Consider the following 18,285-nt stretch of genomic DNA (forward strand, 5'->3'; position numbering starts at 1 on the left):
AAGATAGCACCAAACATACCATAACACGCAACAGGAGATGAATAAGTGGGTAAAGCCTGTTTTAAATTCTTTCACATTATTCTGAAGGTTCAGCTTACTTCCCCAAAATAGTTTTTCCAGATAGCTTTTTAAGGCTAACTGTAGAAAACTCCAAACTGAAGTATGAAAATATCATTTCATTTCATTTTATCTGACAAACAAAACATCTGCTTGTGGGCTTGTTATACATATAAACCTTTAAAAGGACTGTTTTTAAAAACAGAATTTCGCACGTGTAGTGATTATTTAACATTCCAACAAGAACTGGTTAAGGCTTTCTGACCAAATAAAATCATCCTATTTTGGAATAAGACAAATTCCATTTCCAGTCGCTGATAAAAAAGACTTATTTATTGAGGCACAGATGTTCCTTGCTTTAATGTCTACTCGTAACTTTGATGTCTGGTTGATGCTATCTTTCAGTCATTATCACTGCTCTCTTTTATCTCTGTGTTTGTAAGGTTTTACTGGTGTTCCCAAAGTGGCATTCTACTGGCATCTAAAAAGGGCCTCCTGTGATTCTGAAGATAGTATGAAGGCACGAGGACTTGTACCCAACGATACTCTGGTCCTCCATGAATCTGACCGCTTTTAAAAGCTGTAAAAAAATAAGTGGCTATAAACTGAATCCCAAATGGTCTGGAAGATCCGTATAAACGTTTTTATTCTTTGCAAAGGAAAAAAAAAACTGCTAATGCTGAAGGAAAACCACAACAGGAGCAGTAGTCCCTAATTACAGCTCTATAAGAGGTGAACTTCACATGCACATATGTCAAGATCCATCTCATACCAAGGTGAGTTGGATATACTGCAGAATAATTTTCAGTGGCTGGCAAGATTTAGGCAGTGAATCTTCTAAGTGAACCTCTAAGAACTTTTCCAGCTTTTTTTTTTTCTTTAAGGAAAGGAATGGGTGCTTTAAGTAATTACACAGCTTAATAAACCTATTTTACTTGTTTGATTTATATCCTTTCTTTTCTCCAGGAGCTGAAAAAGGCCTATTCTCTCAATTTATGCTGACAACAATAACTCACTGGGTGGGTATGATTAGCTCCTGATCATTGGTACATTTTCATGGCTGAGGATGGACCTAAATACGGATCTATCCATTTTAGTTCAATGGCTTTACCACAACATCCCACTATATTATACAACAAATGCAAAAAATGTTCCCCTATTTTTTGTGTTATTTGCTGAGGACCAATTTCTGAGAGTCTGTTGAGCTGTACTGTATGGACTTCTGGTTCTACTGATTATACGACACTGGTCCTTACCATTATAAAGCAAGCGTTACAGAAACAGAACTGGTTAATTTCCTGATCAAAATGAGCTTGGTTCTCTACAAATCTCACATTACATTTTAATCACAACACTCAATTCCTAATAGCAATGGGCTTTTATGAACAGCGACACCTTTTAATTCAAGTTATGAATGCAATGCCTGTGGATTCAGGAACTAAAATTAAAATACACAATTCTATTTCTACTAGCATGTGGGTGAATTTTAGACAAGGAAATTTAGAAACATTTAGAAACAATAATGAAACACTGCTATTTCACCAATGGAAATATTTGATGAAAAGCAGGATATGCATAAAGTTTTATTCAACATGGAGTGTTAATGTTTAGTAGAGCTTTTATAAGGTTTTCTTAATTTTTGTCATCAAGATATGATAAAGTTGGTTTCATAAAATATGTGTATGCCTTACAAGCTTTGTATAAACCATACCTCTAGCAGAAAAATCTAAAGCAGAAAGGAATTATTGAAAAGGTGGGCAGTAAAATTCTTTGCAATAGTGTCTTTCAATATTACAATAATCCTTGGCATTGTTCACATATGCAGGGTTATTTCTTAAGAAGAATTGCATTAAGAATCATGGTAGATGTTGGTTGAATACAAACAACCTTAAAGTGGCTAATATAGATCAAAGTAGGGTATGATAGTCTCTGCTATGCTCCCATAATTGCCTCTTGTTTCTCCAGTTACGCAGTTTCTCCAGCTTCCCTTTTCAGGATAAATACATAGTTTTATCACATGGGTATCTTGCAGGGGTGAAATTCAGCAGGTTCTGATAGATTCTGGAGAACCGGTAGCAGAAATGTTGAGTAGTTCGGAGAATCGGTAGCGGAATTTTGAGTAGTTCTGAGAACTGGTAGTGGAAATTTTGAGCAGTTCAGAGAACTGGTAAATGCCACCTCTGGCTGGCCCCAGAGTGGAGTGGGAATGGAGATTTTGCAATATCCTTCCCCCAGGAGTGAGGATGGAATGGGGATTTTGCAGTATCCTTCCCCTAGAGTGGGGTGGGAATGTAGATTTTGCAGTATCTTTCCCCTGCCATGCCCATGAAGCCACACCACACCCACCAAGCCATGCCCACAGAAACAGTAGTAAAAAAAATTGGATTCCACTACTGAAGTGAGTGATATTCTAGGGTCATGGAAGGAATCTCTCCCGGAAACACTGGAGAAAGTGAAGTAGTTTAAATTGAAGTGAAGTAGATGGTACTACTCTTCACAGCAAATTGACTAGAAGCATCTGATGTGCTTAAAACTAACTGTGGTTACTAAGCTTAATATTGCTTGTAAGGTTATGAAGCTTTTCCAACAGCAAGTCCAGATAAATAGTTGCCTACCCCTGGCCTAACAGTTTCTTAATTATGAAGATTAAATTCTTCAAACTCCAAAATTCTGATGAAATATGACTAGATCCTAATATAACTGCTAATATTAGGGCCAAATTATGTGTCTCTGGCAATCAAAAGCAATTTTGCTGTATTCATTTCTTATACTATCTATTTAAATTCTCCTGAATTCTTGAGCTATTAAATATGAGCAAGGTCTATTTTTTTATTTTATTTTTTTCATAATTTCCTATTCCTTCATGTCATTCACCACAATGGATTTCAACATGTCATAGGTTTCAGCTAATATGTACAATGTCAGCTGAAAGGGAAGGGGCATGTGAGGTCTAATTCCATAAGTGTTCTTTTCTGTTTCCATTTTGGTACGTGTTCCTTCTATTTCTAATAAGTGAGGCAGCCTAGCAATCTGGGAAGGAAGGCAGAGGGACGAAGTCTGAGCAGATTCAGGCAGAACAGAAAGATGAGATCAGTACTCTTTGTTTGACTGTAATCCCTTTAAATTGTAATGGAAAGGAAATTGAGGATTGGCATATGTTTCTTCCAGGTGGCATATTATGGGGGACAGAAAGCTTTGGTTCCTACAAACACAGGTCCTTTCTAAGCCAATCATGGAAAAATTCTTTAATGATATTGTAGCTCCAAGAGAAACAAGGGCTGCAGATATTTTGAGATGTCAGATTTCAAGGCAGTAATAAATTCAATTTATTTAGCTCCTCCACATCGTACAGGTAGTCCTCATCTTACAACCATTTGTTTAGTGACCATTCACAGTTACACTAAAAAAAGTGACTTATGACCGTTTCTCACACTTACAATTGTTGCAGCATCCCTATGGTTACATGATCAAAATTTAAACACTGGCAACTGACTCAAATTTATGACGGTTGCAGTGTCCCAGGGTCATGCGATCACCTTTTGCAACCTTCTTACAAGCAAAGTTAATGGGGAAGCCAGATTCACTGAACAGCTAGAGGAATTCACTTAATAATTATGGGAAGAAAGATCGTAAAACGGAGCAAACATCAAGAGCTTTGGTGGCGCAGCAGACTAAAGCACTGTTAAGTAACACCAGCTGCCTGCAATTACTGCAAGTTCAAATCTCACCAGGCTCAAGGTTGACTCAGCCTTCCATCCTTTCGAGGTAGGTAAAATGAGGACCCGGTTTGTGGAGGCAATAAGCTGACTTTGTATAAAAAAGAACACCACGGGGGGGGGGGGGCAAAAGCCCTATTAAACGGGTATATACAAAAGTATGAAGGCTATTGCTTAATGCATTGTAAGCTGCCCTGAGTCTCCAGAAAATGGCGGCATATAAATCAAACCAATTAATAAATAAAATAAATAAATAAATAAACATCACTCAACTGTTTTGCTTAGCAATGGAAATTTGGGCCTCAATTGTGGCCATAAGATGAGGACTACCCACATTACCAAAATATCAAAAATATTTTTAAAACTTAAAAGAGACAAAAATTGAACTGCTACAATGGGGACTGATTTCTAAAGTTACGACTGTGTCCATCAAGTTCATGGCACATTTTTCATTTATTTAATCACATTTAGAAAGCCATCCAACTCTATAGGCAGTGCAGGACATTAGAAACAGCCAGAACCAAAAGAAGAAAAGAACAATGTCCAGAAGAACAAACATTCCAACTAACATAAAATCCATGGCTTGGAGACAAAACCAATTTTCAAAGACATTTTAAATACCGTGTTTCCCCGAAAATAAGCCCGGGTCTTATATTAATTTTTGCTTCAAAAGATGCATTAGGGCTTATTTTCTGGTTAGGTCTTATTTTGGGGGAAATACGGTACTAAATGCACTGATCTGGCTGACAATCTTAACTGGGGCTTATTTTGGGGGTAAGGTTTATATTGCAAGCATCCTGAAAAATCATGCTAGGACTTAATTTTCTGGTTGGGTCTTATTTTCGGGGAAACAGGATAGGATTGCATAGAAGCATACAGATATTGGGGGTGAAGGGGGTATTGTTCTGGAGAAATGGGCAGTATCTATCCTGAAATAAAATAATTCCACAGACATATACCATATAATAAAGTAAATTCAAACACTTACAATAGGGTTGGGTTGGGTTGGATTTCATGAAGTCAGTCAATGTTTATTCAATAAACTATAAGCTAGGCACAATATGTGGCGTCTGCTTTTTGTGTTGTATGATGCCAGCTATGGTCTTTTCAGAGGTCCCTAATTGTTCAGGAAGAAACACAGGAAGCTCATTTGAACACTTGAGAACATATCCCCATGTTTTTGCAATATAATCGCCATCTAAAAATTGTGGTCAAGACCAGTCACAAAATTCCAAGTAACCAGAAAGTAAACTATTCCTTTCTTGAGTCAGCTTATCTCTTCTTTCTGTCTGTGTTGATGGCGCACTTCCAAATAAAGTCATGAGTTATTGCTATTCACCAGTTTATTTTCTAAGTACAATAAATAAATTAATCCTGGCACTTTGGTTGCAGAATGGCAGTATCCCATTTATTGCTGCTATTTAAACAAAAGAATATTGAGTTTAAGAGGGCAGGTGGACATTTGTGTGCAAAAGGAGGCACCTGTAGTTACATTAGCTCAGAGAGATCTTGTGATAATCACCCCAGATCTAAATTTCCCTCAAATATAATTTGGTGTGGAAATTAATAACACTGCATTCCGTCTTCAACAAAGCAATAAAAGGTTTAACTGGGCACTATTCAGTTTCAAACATCATCTCTACAATTTGGGTGTATCTCTACCACCGGACTTAATGTAAACCATGAGTAGTGTATATATCCAGCAAAGGTATGCTCACCTCACAACAAACCAGAGACAATCTATGTATTCAGGTACAGTGGAGGACAAAGTTCAAGATACCTAACTTCCTGTTCGTTCCTCTTTTCATGACTGTTTCTGCACCTGCCTGTTCTTCCTGATCTGGCAAAGGTGAAGGGTTACTACATCCCTTGGTATACGCAGCTCCACCTGTAGCAATAATTTAAACTATTTTTAAACAGTCATAGCAACATCTTCCTAATTGACTGTAAAACAATCCCTGTCAGTGTTATAAACATTAGCTTATCAACAAGCCAAATTGTACTAACACCCTTTACTAATATAACACCACTGTTGCTTTATAAAAGAGAATGCTATTTTGAAGCCACTCAGTGCAACCAACAAGCTAGGTTCATGGGCTCACCAAAGAGTCCTGTATTTGTTCAAGGAATGTCCATTTGCATAACATTGTAGATAAGAGTCTACAATTCAAACATAATTAACTTTTCATTAGTATATAGCCAATGGTTGCTGCTATTGCAAACCTAACAGAATAAAGCAGTTTCTATTACTCATTAACAGAGTTATACAAAAATTCCCTAAACTATATTGGTCTATAAAACAATATTTAGCACTCAGGCATGAAAATGTTCTAGCCCTTGATTAATACAATGGAATAAGAAATCCAGTATATGTGTGTACGTATACACACACACACACACACAGAGGTATCAGTAAAATTAATAAGTCTTCTCTAGGACTGCTTACTAACCTGAAGAAGTACAGTTGATAAATATCATAAAATTGGGAGAGATAAAAACTGTGTATTAGAAACTTCAGTAAAAATTGACCTTGCTGTCTAATATAATGCTATAGACCAGGGGTGGGGACTATGGTCCTTTTATGACCTGTGGACTTCAATTCCCAGAATTCTTGAGCCAGCAGAGTAAAGTTCCCCACCTCTACTACAAACTATGGGCCCAGGATAAAGACCCTCAATGTGCAGGGAGTTGAACTAGAAGTCTTCCAAAGTCCCTTCTAACCCTATTATTCTTTGTTCTATGTTCTATATATTTCTAAAATTTATACAGCCACCTAATTCATGGGATCACGATGTATACCAGTACAGCCGAAGGAAAACCCAAATTATAATTAAAACCTCTGATATTAAGAACAAAGAAAACGCTGACATACAAGCAGTGTTTGTATGAGTCCATCAAATGCACATTCCATTTCCCAAGACAGGGATCTTCTCTCATCCTGATCTAACTCTTACTTACTTACTTACTTACTTACTTACTTACTTACTTACTTACTTACTTATTTATTTATTATTTATTTATTATGTATGTATGTATGTATGTATGTATGTATGTATGTATGTATTTATTTATTTATTTATTTATTTATTTATTTATTTATTTATTTATTTTATTGAATTTGTATACCGCCCTACTCCCGAAGGACTCAGGGCGGTGAACAGCCATGGAATAAAACATATAAATACAAAATTTAAAATAGATTAAAACGAAATTAAATAATTTGGCTGAACAAATTTAAAACCCCAATAATTTAAAACCAAATTTAAAATTTCCATTTAAAAAGGGGAAAGACTTAGGTCAGGCCGTCTTGGTGAAATAGAAAGGTCTTAAGCGCGTGACGGAAGGTACGCAGATCCGGGATCCTCCGTATCTCCGGGGGGAGCTCGTTCCAGATCGTAGGTGCCCCCACAGAGAAGGCTCTCCCCCTGGGGGCCGCCAGTCGACATTGTTTGGCCAACGGCACCCGGAGGAGCCCCTCTCTATGGGAGCATACTGGTCGGTGGGAGGCTATTGGTGGTAGCAGGCGGTCCCGTAAATAACCAGGTCCTAAGCCATGGAGCGCTCTAAAGGTGATAACCAAAACCTTGAAGCGCACTCGGAAGACCACCGGGAGCCAGTGCAGCTCGCGCAGGAGAGGTGTTACATGGGAGCGCCACGTCGCTCCCGTCACCACCCACACGGCCGCACTCTGCGCCAGTTGGAGCCTCCGAGTGCACCTCAAGGGGAGCCCCATGTAGAGAGCGTTACAATAGTCCAGACGGGAGGTGACGAGGGCATGAGTGACCGTGCGTAACGAGTCCCGATCCAGAAAGGGACGCAACTGGCGGATCAGGCGAACCTGATGAAAAATCCTCCTGGTCACGGCCGTCAAGTGCTCTTCTAAAGACAGCCGTGAATCCAGAATCAAGTTGCGAGCCCTCTCCGTGGGGGCCAATGATTCTTGGGGGAGAAACCAAAGCTTTCCTAAAGGCTAAATGTCTATGGAGATTCTGTCATCCATTCATGGTTGTCCCAAAGTCCCTTGGGAGTTGGGCGGCATACAAATGCGACAAAATAAATAAATAAATAAATAAATAAATAAATAAATAATAAATAGATAAATAAATAAATGTGGTTTTGCAAGAGGCAACTGGACTTTTTGTTTTTTCTTTGAAGACATTTTGCTTCTCATCGAAGAAGCTTCTTCAGGTTCTTCTTTATTTCCTAAAGGCGGTCTCTTGCTCGCTCGCTCTCTCTCTCTCTCTCTCTCTCCCACTCTCTCCCCCCTCTTCCTCACTCTCACTCTCTCTCCCCCTCCCCCCTCTCCCTCACTCTCTCTCACACACACACGAACTGCAAGTCCTGTTGTGCTGCCTCATCAAGGCAGGGGTTGGGGTGTGATCCTGGGAGGAATGAGCAAAGAATGTTGAAAGTCGTATGTCCAGAGTATATTTTCCCAGCAATGTCACCTGAGGCATGAAGACCACCCTGAACAAGCAGGCGCTTATATTGGCCAGCAGTGTTATAGGAAAATGCTGGAGGCAGATAGCCATTTTAGTAATCCTGAAAAACCATCAATTCGTACAGTGCAGGAAAAAGCAATGGTAAACTACTCCTGTGTTTTTAACCAAGAAAACATGAATAGAAAATATAAAATGATGGGACAAAATAGTGCCAGATGATCAGGTGGCGCTCAGCATGTTATTGAGGAAGACCTGAGGATCTATCAGAATACAAATGGTGTTTACAAAGTGGCTAGATTTAAAACTTTCAGGATGTCTAGTTGCTAATGTTGCCATACAGGAAAAGAAAATCTGAAGCTGTAAAGATGATTGGAACATGAAATGTAAGAAACATCAGCAACAGGAAAGCTCAACACAGATGAAACGGAACGACTGCAAATTGACATCTTCAGCATCAGCAAATTGGATCAGATTGAGACTGTACAATTTCAGTCAGAAGATCACATTGTTTATTACTCAGGACAGGAAAAGCAAAGAAGGGTCAGCATTGCTGTCGTAGGTAGAAAGGTTATAGCAAGGACAGTACTTGGCTACAATGCAATCAGCGACCAAACAATATCATTAAACTTCATGGACAGCCCTTTAATATGACGATCATTCACCTTTGTGCTCCAACCACTGATACAGAAAAAGAGCAGATTGGTGTGTTTTATGATTGTGATTAATTTGAAATCGAGGGAACAATGCGAGCAAAAGGTGCTGCTTGTGATTGGAGTCAGGGATACCATAGTTGGAGAAATGAAAGAGGAAAATCTAGTTGGAGTGTATGGCTTAGGAATCCAAAAAGAAGCAGGAGATCAATTTATCCAATGGTTTGTTCATGGCTAACACCATCTTCAAGCAACCAAAACAATCTCTCTATAGATGGACATCACCAGAAGGAATACAGGTAGCATTACAGCCACAATTGAGCCCAAAATGTATGTTGCTGAGTGAGACAGTTGTTAAGTGAATTTTGCCCCATTTTACGATCTTTCTTGCCAAGTTGCTAAGTGAATGACTGCAGTTGTTAAGTGAATTTGGCTTCACCATTGAGTTTGCTTGTCAGAAGGTCACAAAAGAGGATCACATGATCCCAGGATACCAAAATCATCATAAATAGGAGTCAGTTACCAAGAGTCTGAATTTTGATCATGACCATGAGGATGGTCATAAGTATGAAAAACAGTCATAAGACACTTTTTTCAGTGCCATTGTAATTTTGAACAGTCACTAAATGAACTGTTGGAAGTTGAGGCTCACCTGAAATCAAATCCACTATATTACTGGTAAAAAGAGGTGGAGAAATTCACAGGCACAATATGGTGAAAGAGACTGGCTCCAGGTTGAAAAGGAGTGACAGAAGGCTGTATTCTCTCCTTTTGTTTTATCAACCTGTATGGCAAAAATATCTTAAGGGAAGTTTGATTGGAAGAAGATGTGTGTGGTTTTAAAACTGGAGGAAGAAACACCAATAACCTTCACTATGTTACTGATGCTACTGTGATAACAAATAATGCAAAGCAACTGTAAGCCCTAGTAGTAAATGTTAAGAAGCACAGTAAAAATATGGGACTAAAATTAAATAAAAAGAAGATCAAACTGATGACAATAGGTAGAACAACCAGCTTCAGAACACTGAAAATATAGAAGTAATAGATAACTTCTGCCTTTTAGGATCAATCATCAACACTAGTAGTACTACTAGTAAAGGAACAAACAATCAAGAAATATGCTGCAGACCAGCCCTTGGTAGATCAGCCAAGAAGGCCTTGGAAAAGATATGGAAAAGATATACCAAGATATGGAAAAGATATACCAAGATTAGAATCATGCAAGACACGATATTCCCTGTGGCACTGAATGGAAGCAAAGGTTCAACCCTTTTGAACTTTGGAATTGGAGAAAACTCCTGAAAATATTGTGGACAGTGAAAAAACAAATGAATGGAACATCAAACAGATCAACCCAGAGTTCTCACTAGAGGAACACGTGATCAGGCTCAAATTAGTCTACTTCAGACAATTTTTGCTAAGATCTAGATATCTTAAGAAGGCAGACATAGGAAGTGTTTCAGATAACCGGCCATGTACCGTTGAAAAAATCATTAGGTGATAATGAGCATCTCAAATTGAATCCAGAAGTCTAATGGAAACAAATGCAGCTGGCAAAAATGGTATTTGTTTTGAAAGTTTTCTCCCCTTCCTGAAAAACAGTAAAATGACTTTCAAAATAAATTAAGATAACTATTGTCCACTGCTGGTGTTATACAGGCATACCAAAGTGTGCCCAATTACCAGAGGCTCCATTGCATTCTAGACCAATTACAGATTCTGGATGGTCTTCAAGGGCAGCTCCATGGACAGCATATTGCAAGATCCAGGAGGAAGTGACTATGGCATGTATAGGCATGCTCAGAAGTAGGCTCTCCCAATCTAGAAACTGCAAGTGGCACATAAGCTGTGCAAAGGCTCTCCAGTTGCCACTTGCTCCTCAAGCAAAAGCTGTAAGTTGCATACAAGTTACGAGTTGGGAAATGCAACCCCCACCCTAAAGCCAATGGTGAATAACCGCCAGTTCTGGGATCAGAGGGGCCACAAATCCGTAGACACCTGATCTTGCTAAGGTTCAGCCTGTCGTTCCGTCTAGACCTCTTCATCCTCCAGACACTGGGACAAAACTTTGACAGCACCACCTGCTCTGCTCAAAATGAACCTCTATTCAGTTTGAAAAATTTACTGATGAGCCTTTAAGGGAATGTCTGTAAACCCTCTCTAAAGCAAACAAATGCACTCTTTCACTTTGTATTTGACATTTATTCTAGTTCTCCTGGCACTACTTAAAAAAAATATATATAAACTTTCTTCTCAGCCACTCAAATATATCCAAGAATATTTTTAATATATTGTAAATCATAGCAATTCACATTTATTGAAGTTGAACAGTTCTCCAGCCATTATTATATTAATACTCCTGGTTAGGTTTGAGGCAGAGAAGCTAATACTATGAATGCCTCTCAATTCTCCAATGAATTCCACTGTTCTCCAAAATGAAACCAAGAGAAATAAAAGTGTATATATAAAAATATACAGTAAAAGGAAGCAAAACACCATGCCTATTATTAATTTATTTTTATAGCATACAAAGTATTCATGTTCTTTTCATGAAAAAGACTGAATACACATTTAATTTAATTCCCAGTAATTTCTTTGTCATGCTTCATATAATTTGTACTTAAATACATGTCATTAATCACATAATCACTTTGTTCTCCTGTTTGATCTGCAAAATAAGCTGTCAAGATGTGGGTTAAACTATGCAGTGCAAGGCCAAAAGGGTTGCTTAAGTAAATTTAGCTTCCAGAATATCAAAATTCCTAACAGCAAGCAGACATAAATGTCACTGTTTTACATGGGGTAAAAGGCTGCTAGGGTTTTGCCAAGATATAGTGTAATGCAAAACATAAATGCTTAATGATAGATAGGTAGGTAGATAGATAGATAGATAGATAGATAGATAGATAGATAGATAGATAGATAACTGAAAATAAGAAGCCACAAAAAATGTCTTATTGTGAGAGAATCAAAAAACAGAGTTATGGTCAAGATTTAAAGGCCGAAACAGATCAGAGGACACCCTAAGCCCATAATGGCGAACCTATGGCACGTGTGCCACAGGTGGCACACAAAGCCATCTCTGTGGGCACACAAGCTGTTGCCCTAGGTCTCTTTCACTGTGCATGTGTGCGCGCCGGCCAGCTGATTTTGGGCTGGCCATGCCCACACCCCCCCCTCCCAGGAGTCTTCACATGGCCTGTTTTGGATGCCAGGTAAGTACAGGGCTCACATGGAGGCTCTGAGGGGGTGAAAATTGGGCCTTCTAGAAGTCCAGAAATGGGCTGTTTCTGGCCTCCGGAGGCTTCAGGGAGGCCTCTTAGGCCCAAAACGGGGCGCAGGAGGGTCATGCACGCATGTGTGAGGGGTTCACGCATGCATGCACCAGGGGCAGGCCATCGCGGGGTGGGACGCATGGGGGGCATTGCATTATGGGTGTGGGCACATGCACACACGACCCCCCCCCGCGCTCCCCCCGCTTTTGGCACGTGATGGCAAAAAGGTTTGCCATCACTGCCCTAAGTTGTAAATGGCTGGTTCTTGACTATAGTGTTTTTTCTTGCTTTCTTGAAGTACCTGGTCTACCCCAATATGGGAGGGAGCATACTGCTTCCCTTTCGCCTTTCAGCTCCAATCCAGGAGCCCTCAGACAGTCGCTATCATGACAAACTATTTTGTATCGAATTTATATTTGCTGAAGGAGCTTCTGCACATGCGCAGAAGCGTTCTGATGATGTTGGGGTCGGTAGGTGGCGCCTCCTGCCGGTTTTACTACCGGTTCTATAGAACCGGTGCGAACCAGGGGCAACCCACCACTGATCTATAGGCTGGCTGTTAATACAAATAAAATATGAAAGAAAAAAGAAGAAGGGGAAGAAGCATTTTGCAGCCCAGTAGTAGTCCTTCAGCACACAGGGCCAATTTCAATTTCCCTCTTATTATTATTTTTTTTTTAATTTGATTTATATGCCGCCCTTCTCCGGAGACTCAGGTGGCTTACAGTGTGTTAAGCAGTAGCCTTCATACTTTTGTATATTTTTTCAAAGTCAGCTTATTGCCCCCACAAACTGGGTCCTCAATTTACCTACCTTAGAAAGGATAGAAGGCTGAGTCAATCTTGAGCTTGGCGAGATTCGATCTTACTTTAATTGCAGACATCTGGTGTTAAATTACAGTGCTTCTGTCTGTTGAGCTAAACCAGGCTCCCTGGTTTAGCATTTTAACATGTATCTAGGGTAGCTATTCCATTCTGACACCATCAAGACATGCTGATATATGCTGCTCTTTCTTGCTCAACTGCCCTTTGTGCAGCCTCAGCCCTTTTACCACCTCCATTTTCCAAATAGAAATAGAGATGGAAAATAACCCTGTCTTAAACAGCCAAATAACAGAGGTCTCATTGGACAAAAGATCTCAAAATAAGCAAGGAAATTATGTAGCCACCGCACAGATTTGATTTAAAGCTCTCCTGGGAAAGATGTAATTTTCATCACTTAAATCGCCATTAGGTAAATTTTATTTAACTACTCTTTCGGAGAAAATACACATGTCCTCCTTTCTCAGAATTATAATTCTTCTTTTTTAAAATTACTGATTATTCTAAATATTAAATTTCATTTAAAACTTGGGAGTAATGATTTGATCACATTCTGTAATACCAAAGCAGATATTTACTTCTCAAATCATTATGAGGAAAATCATTGATAAACAGAGCATATTATTGGGATTGACGATGCAAAAACAGTTTCAACAGCTGTGACGAAAAGAAGAGTTGGTGAATGGATCAGTTCCTTGAAACTCTGCTCTGGGTCAAGGAGAGGGCTAAGATTATTCACAGCTTCAATAACTCTGAATTATTTAACACCTACTTCTAAATTTCTCACAATGTTTACAGAATGTTTAGGGAGCATGAAAACTGTACTTAAATTCCATTTCTAAAAGTATCTTCAAATCATTTTTTTTCTCTGTCCTGAGTAGCAAAGTACAGTAACAAAATTCTATTTTCTCTAGGAAAAATTGATTGATTACCCTTCCACCCAAGGCATTTTTACATTTACAAATTACAAAGGCGCTGCCATAGGAAACAGCAACATGCACAATGTCTTCCAAATCTATTGGACTACAATTCCCACAATGCACTGTCTGGGTTTGTAGTCCCAAACATTTTAGAAAATGCTAGCTTGTTCAATCTGGTCTTCAAGTACTGTGGACATTCTTTTTATAGCTCTTGCCATACATTTTACGCAATTTCTCTTTCAGTCCTTATTCCTCTATCTCTATGATAGCAAATGATGACTTACCTCACTGCTGTAAAGGTTACAGAAATAATATACCTGAAATGCTTTGGACACTGTAAGTGCTGGATAAACGTTTGATATGCTTGGTTTTATAAGTCAACCATTGCTTGCTTGTTGCTATTTCAAGTAATATCACCTCACACTGACCTCATCTTACCATTTCATGCTGCCTTCGCTACAGCTGCAAGTCTATGTATGTTTCCAAGAAGGAAACCTTCTGGACTGTTTGACAACAAGGAAAAAACTTGTCAGTAACTATTACACTATAACAGCACTGTAATGAAAACCAGTAGTTTTTCAGCTACAAGCAAAGTTGGACTGAGAAGGATAGGATGGCTGGATTTTTCATGGACAATCTTCCCTGCATTCAATTTAATTTCTCTGTTTATCAGGCCACATATCCCCCCCCCTTTCTCTCTCATTAACAGTCAGTGCCACATAATCACTACTGAATTGCTTTTGACCTGTACTCTTTAAATGGCTGGTGTGATTTCAATAAATAGGATTTTCATTTGAAAATATTTACTTTTGTTTGGAAATCTCTTGGAGCTGCCTAAATATGGCAAGAAATGGCACTGTTTATGGGGAAAATTACACTGAAGAGTCTGGATCCTTGTTGCTGTTTTATAAATAAAAGAATTCCTTACATTCACAGCAAGACTCAGTTAGAACATAAAATCCTTTTCTGAAGATACTCTAACAATACAGGAAGAGTATTCATAAATAAACCACTCTTCTCTACTTGCAAAGGAAATATCCCATTAGCAGAGTTTTGCTTATAATTTAGATTCCAAGCCAAGACATCCATAACATTCCTTCTAACTAAATACACAAATCACCTATAATGACTTTATTCCCTTCCCCAGGGATATATTTAACGTTAGTTAAATATATCCAATAAAGAATGCATGACATACAGTAAATCAAACCACCAACATTTTAAACTATATGTTTAATACACCTTCCCAAAATTGACAGTGGTATCAATAAAATAATTCATGCAAAAGTAGGTTATTGAAAATAAAGCATTTGAAAGTTGCACATAAGTGTAAGATTGACAGTATGTTCGTATTTCAGTTGTATATACTGAAAGAGGGGCAACCAATTGCCAAAGCAATTTAGTCGATTGCCAGTTGTATAATTAAATTACGCATTTCCTTGGATAACTTGGTTATCCAAGTTTAGAATGCTAGTATTACAGCTTCTAGCACCATTTTTCTACTTAATGGCCCTCCAGATATCTTGAATGCCAAAACTTGCCAAGAGAATCAGGGGATTTAAAGCCCAACCTATCAAAAAAACCTCCGCCACATTGTCAAAAACTGTTCCAGAAAGAGGACTGTGTTGATTGGGGGCGGGGGATAGAAAATCTTGAGACAAGGGACACTATGAGATGCAAAACTAGAACATTTGTTGTCAATCCCTTCACCAGAATACAGCCTCAAATTGAACACAGCTGTTGACTAAATTGGCCTTAGACTTCTGTAAATTCTCCAACACATCTGACGGTCTCAGAAAAAAATCCCAGCCCTGATTCAAATAAGTTAATACAGAACTATTAGGAGCAGACAAAGGAGCAAGTATAAAAACAATAAATCCCTATGGTAGCTTGGTTTTTATGTTGGATGTTTGTTTATATTTCACCAATAGTTTCCTGAAGCACAGATTCCAATGGAGTTGTTTCCTGTGTTTGAGATCAGATGCTTCCAGAGTATAAAGGCCATGTTTACAAATTTAATATTTACAATCCAAATGTTCAAAGTGGCTGAAGTGCATGATAATGAATGAATAAACGTGCCCAATTGCATGCTTTCATTAGAAAGTTTGTGTGGAAGAACCTCCCTCATTTTACCTATTTGATTTATTAAATTTATATCCCATGTTTCATTCAATGTGCTCAAGAGGCATACTTGCATACACATGCACATACATATCATTTTTTCTTACCACAGTAACAACACCGAACTGAGAAAGTGTAACTAGCTCAAAGAGAACCAGTGAGTCTCTATGGTTAGAGGTGGATCAAAACTTGAATCTTCCTGCCCTAATTCAATAGCTGAACTACTGCAGAATATTATCTCTCTAATGGATCATGAATATCTGTACTCAGAACAAACCTAGCACTTGTATAGCACCTGAAATGAATTCATACCAAATCTGACAAACTGTTCCAAAAAGAATGTATAGTAGATCTCAACTTATGACAATTGAGCCCAAAATTTCTGTTGCTAAACAAGACAATTGTTAAATGAATTTTGCTCCATTTTACAACCTTTCTTGCCACAGTTGTTAAGTGAATCACTGTTCTGCCCCAGCTACGGACCCCAAAGAATACAGCACACACAAAGTTTATACAAAACTTAATTTACTAAAATAACTCAGTGTTTTTCAAAACAAAGGCTGTTAATAAACTTTCTTAACAGCCTACAAGAAACAAAAGATAAAGTAATCACAATCTTATTAAGGTTGGCAGAAAATCCAGAAGCAATTTGCAGAGAATCCAAATGTGAAGTAGAGTGAACTAAAGTTGTTCCCTACAAATTGCTCCAGTCGGCGTTCCTCCTTACATAGGCTAAGGGAGTGGTCAATTAGCCCCAAGCCTTACTCTCGAGGAAACCTCCTCCTGAAGAGCCACTCCTGCCTTTTGGCCGCTCTGCGCACCTGTGCATTGAGAAGAGGCTCCTCTTCTTCGTCCTCTTCACTTAAAGGAGCTTCTGGAGGTTCTGAAGGCCCTGGCTGAATCCCTGCCTCTGGCACTACATCTTCTCCAGCCTCATTGTCCGACTCGAGTGCCAGCTGCACAGGCTGCTGGCGCAACACCACACCAGCCTCCTCGCTGTCAGAGTCAGCTACAATCCGCACAGGCTGCTGACGGGCCACAACAATCACTGCAGTTAAGTTAGTGATACATCGTTATGTGAATCTGGCTTCCCTATTGACTTTGCTTGTCAGAAGATCGCAAAAGGTGATCACACGATCTTGGGATACTGCAACCTTCATAAATATGAGTCAGTGCCAAGCATCTGAATTTTGATGAACTGACCATGGGAATGCTGCAATGGTTGTAAGTGTGAACAATGGTCATAAGTCACTTTTTTCAGCACTGTTGAAACTTCGAATGGTCACTAAATGAATTTTAATTACATGACCATGGAGAGGCTACAATGGTCGTAAGTGTGAAAAACTTACACATGACTCATAAGTCACTTTTTCAGTGCCTTTGTAACTTTGAACAGTCACTAAATGAATGTTTTAAGTCGAGGACTACCCGTATCTCCTGAGATGGTAATATGACCAGGAGGTTATTTAAGGCTGCAAAGGAACTATTTGAACTGGGAACATTCCAGTTCTCACAAAGTGGCACCACATTTCTCTAACTTCTGAACATTTAATACAAGGAAAACCATCTCCTTTGTTAGTGTGACAAGAGTCAACAATATATTGCTAGCTATCAGCTGTAATAAGAGACTGTAATTTAATGTTCTTTGCCTTTTCAGTATCTCTTTAAAATCAGAGTTCAAATCTCCTGGCTCAAATTTCAAAACCGTTAAATATAGGTTTTGTGGTGTGGTAGTTATGACCCCAGGAAGGGTTCATGCCAACAATGTTTATCTAGTTGATAATCAGATCAACAATCACAGGGCAAGGGTTTCTTTAAAAGAAAATCTTGTAGGTATCGCGTAGCAATTTTCAGCTGCTACCATCAGTTGCTCTCTGACAGGATGAAATTATCAGACTAAATGCTGCTTCATTCATCTAGCTAATACAAATGGTTTCCATGGTAAAACACTAACTTATACAATCAACATTCAATAACAATATTAAAGTATAAACAGGAAGAATATTGCTTAGAGATATTAATAGTACATTAATGCTCCATAGCCATCTCAGGGAAATGATACCCATGATAAAATTACAGGCATCAGGAAAGAGGCCAAGGCACATATTTCAAATTTCTAGTTTTGATCCATAAAATCTCCAGGCAAGAGAAAATGAGGTAAGTCTTCTGTCTAAGTCCTTTGAGGGCTACTGTGGTCTGGCATAGATCATACTGGAGTAGATGAATTTATAGTCTGATGTGTGGCAGCACAGTTCTTATATTCATATTCAAAGCATATGC

At 38.7% G+C, this 18,285-nt stretch overlaps 1 protein-coding gene across 2 annotated transcripts in view; it reads right to left on the reverse strand.

Annotated features, from left to right (window-relative positions):
• The window catches only part of PRKCA (protein kinase C alpha), a 199,035-nt gene that overhangs the window by 165,706 nt on the left and 15,044 nt on the right, over positions 1–18,285 (reverse strand). The window lies entirely within an intron of this gene.

This window comes from Pantherophis guttatus, chromosome 2, assembly GCF_059756535.1.
Source record: "Pantherophis guttatus breed Tessera chromosome 2, ASM5975653v1, whole genome shotgun sequence".
Classification (NCBI taxonomy): domain Eukaryota; kingdom Metazoa; phylum Chordata; class Lepidosauria; order Squamata; family Colubridae; genus Pantherophis; species Pantherophis guttatus.